This window comes from Pinus tabuliformis, chromosome 5_2 (assembly GCF_031772625.1).
Source record: "Pinus tabuliformis cultivar Carrire ecotype Pingquan chromosome 5_2, CPIR1, whole genome shotgun sequence".
Lineage (NCBI taxonomy): Eukaryota > Viridiplantae > Streptophyta > Pinopsida > Pinales > Pinaceae > Pinus > Pinus tabuliformis.
In genome coordinates this window covers 781,125,527-781,128,907 of record NC_142306.1, presented here as the reverse complement: position 1 = coordinate 781,128,907, position 3,381 = coordinate 781,125,527, and the positions used below count along the sequence as shown (strand labels likewise).

At 40.8% G+C, this 3,381-nt stretch overlaps 1 pseudogene; it reads right to left on the bottom strand.

Annotated features, from left to right (window-relative positions):
* Positions 1-929: 929 nt before the first annotated feature.
* Positions 930-2,370, bottom strand: LOC149161604 (RING-H2 finger protein ATL2-like; annotated as a pseudogene).
* Between the last annotated feature and the right edge of the window lie 1,011 nt (positions 2,371-3,381).

Below are 3,381 nucleotides of genomic sequence, written 5' to 3'. Positions count from 1 at the left end.
TTTTTCTAAATTTTGTAAGTATTTATTGAAATAACAAAGTTTAATGGATAACTCCTGCACAATAGAAATGCGCTAAAAAAATTTTTCAGAGTGCTAATATACAATCAAAAAACTAATTTAAATAACACAAATCAAAATATCACTATAATTTTTTTCTGCTAAATTTTAGCACTAAAACTCCAAAAAATAGCTAACAGATTCCACAGAAATTTCTGCTAAATTTTAACACCAAAACTCCAAAAAAATAGCTAACAGATTCCACAGAAATTAAACCTCAATGGCCACTGTACTGGTGGCACTCTTCCCCAACGGAACTCCCAGCTGGACATTGACCGTCGAATTAAGGAGAGGAATCGGTGGATCATAAGAATCTCGACGCTGAAAACGCCCCCGCCACTCCAAGATGACGTACAAGCATCATCGGTTTCAGGGGAGGGATCCAACGGTTCTCAGGAATCTGCAGGCCCTCTTTCCTGCGCATTCTGCTGTCAAGAAAAGGGAACAGGATGAATCTCGGGCACTAATTTTATTTTGAATAATTTTAGAGTGGGTAAACATGATTGGGTTAAGTTACAGGTGGTTTTTTAGCTTTTGTTTATGAAAATTTACAGTTTCGCACATGGTATTGTATCTATTTTTAATGTAGCTTATTTAAAGGCCATAACCAGGAGCTACAGAAATTTGCAATGAGATTAAGTCATGAAATTCCAGGAACGATATCTTCGGACCCAATCAACTTTCACTTTCAGCAAAGCACATAATGTTACACATCAGGGGTTGCAAAGCCAACGGTGTCGAAGGTTAAAGTTATAAATACCACTTCAAAAATATTTAGGACCAGTAAGAGAGCACTAATCAATAGTACTTCAGATTTGTCCCACGCAATTAGATCGAGTTTGATTCCATTCCAATAAACAAATTTCAAAATCAATATATGGAGCATATGCAAACTTCTGCAATAATCCTTTTGTATCTCTTGCAATACAGTCTATCCGGCTCTAGAATAATTAGGACTAAAAATACAACTCGATTTCGATGATTGTTTCCTTGACTATACAAGGAGATATCATTATGCATCTATAAACTATAAAATATAACTGCTGCGCACTACTGGACTTCCGCCGGACCATTATTTTCGACATTCAGGGGGATGATCAGCCGGGAAGACCTTTTTCTCTGTGTCTCTGCTCAAAATCCTTGAAAGCGAACGAAGGCGAGGAATGGGAGATTTCGAAGACGACTGTGAACCATTTGGGGATTGCAGCGGATGGCCCTCGCCAGAGGAGAAGCCATCGGTTCTCTTGGGTATTTCAATGGCAATCTGAGGCATCGATGCTCTGCCACGAGAGGTTCCCTCATCCGCCCCTGTTTTCCTCTGTTTCTGCCGACCCCAAGAGAATATATTTGTTGGGTTCTGCAGATTATAACCTTCTCCACAGCTTGCAGTCTATTCTTGCTCCAAATTCAGATTCTCATGGAAGCCTGAACTAATTGGTCCTGGGATTGTAACCGAAACCTGCTCTGCTCTAGCAGATTCCAAAACTGGCTGTTCGGGCTTGGCCCCGGTTCTGCAAACGGGACAAGTGGAATGTGACCGAAACCACATATCAATACACTCAATATGAAAACTATGCCCGCAATTGGGCAAAAGCCGGGCTTTCTGATTCTCCTCGAATTCGCACAGACAAACTGCGCAGTCCAAACCATCTGCGAAATTCTGCGATTTATAGAGAAACACGGGCAGAGTCTCTAATATTGCAGAATCCAACCCCACATTCAGCAGCCTCACCGGTTCTTGTCCTGTAAAGGAAAACCGACCGCGCATAGAAGCTGATCTCCGTTGAGTCCGTCTGGAAAATCTGGCAGTCTCTCTCCAAATCCATCGGGAATAAACGTGCAGCAAGAAGACAAGCGAAGCCACAAGAAGCAGACATATTACGGCGGATACCATGATTTTTACCTTGATAATATATCTGGGCGCGTCCTCATCTTCCTGGGGCGGGTAATTGATATCACTACCCGAGCTCATCCTATATCAAATTAAAACCACGAAATGGAAATTTTCTTTCAATCTGGCTGATCTTGTCCCTCAGACCACTCAGAGAGCGTCGGCCGGACAAATGTGATCTACTATTCCCTGGTTCGAGCCGTGGATTTCTCCATAATGGGCAGCCGCCCCTCTGCATATATAATCTCATCCCACACAGATTTCTGAAACACGCGTATCCAATCGTCATGCTTCGTTTTCAATCAAATGAAGAAATGACCGGAACATGTTTTCGGGATCTTAGAGCAAGTTTTCTCGATTCAAACGTTTTCCAATGAGAATTATGTCCCTTAATGTTAGGGGCCTGGGATCTGCCCAATCCAGAACATCCTTGAAGTATAATATTAATTCTAAAGGCCTTTCCATCGTTCTGCTTAAAGAAACGATGATGATGGAGACTGCAGATTACTGTGGACAACTACATCTGCCAGATCCAAGATTTCACTATGACGGGTACACAATTCACAATTTTGTGAACCCAAGTTTTCTGTTCTCCTACATATGTGTCTCACACATGTGGTTCATTTACTATATATAGGCCCATTGTATTATCACACAGATTGATCTGTTGTTTATTCTACACTCTATTTGTATCAGTTTTTATATTGGTCTAGATCTACATATCAGTCTCCATGTGGTCTATGGTTCCATGTAATTACTATCAATACAGTCGCCATATCTATTACGTTATATTTTTTTGTATATCGATAATACAAATACCATACAGCTTTTTTCGTGCTGAAAAAAAAAGGTAGGACCATGGAATTTTTTCTCAAGATATGTCCACAATGGAGGGGTCGGGCTGCTAATGCAATTGGTAACTCGAGGACTCGCGTTAATATGGGATCCGAAAGTTTTTAAATTGCAGGCATTTAGTTCAAGTGTTGGTATTGTTCTGACTGGTCACTGCAGGGGATGTCCATTCAGATTCTGTTTAATAAATATATATGCACCGTACTCCAAGCGCAGAGCTTTCTGGGAAATGATAGAGACATCGGGTATTCTAGATATACATCCATTGATCATAGCAGGAGACTTGAACTTTACAATGGATGGGAGCGAATGTTGGGGCAGCAGGGCAGAGGTGGATCCAATGGGAAAATATTTCAAAGAGTGATTTAAGAGACAGGACCTTAGAGACGTCCTATTCAGGTGCCATTGTGTTTAGAAACGGATGGTCAGGAGAGGAAGGTATTGCAAAGAGAATAGACAAATTGTAACAGTATTTTTGGTAAAAATCACATAAAATAAAATCCTATCAACGCGTTTCGAACCAACTAGTGTGGTTCATCTTCACGACAAGATGAGGAATCAGATGTAGGAAATGGAATAAA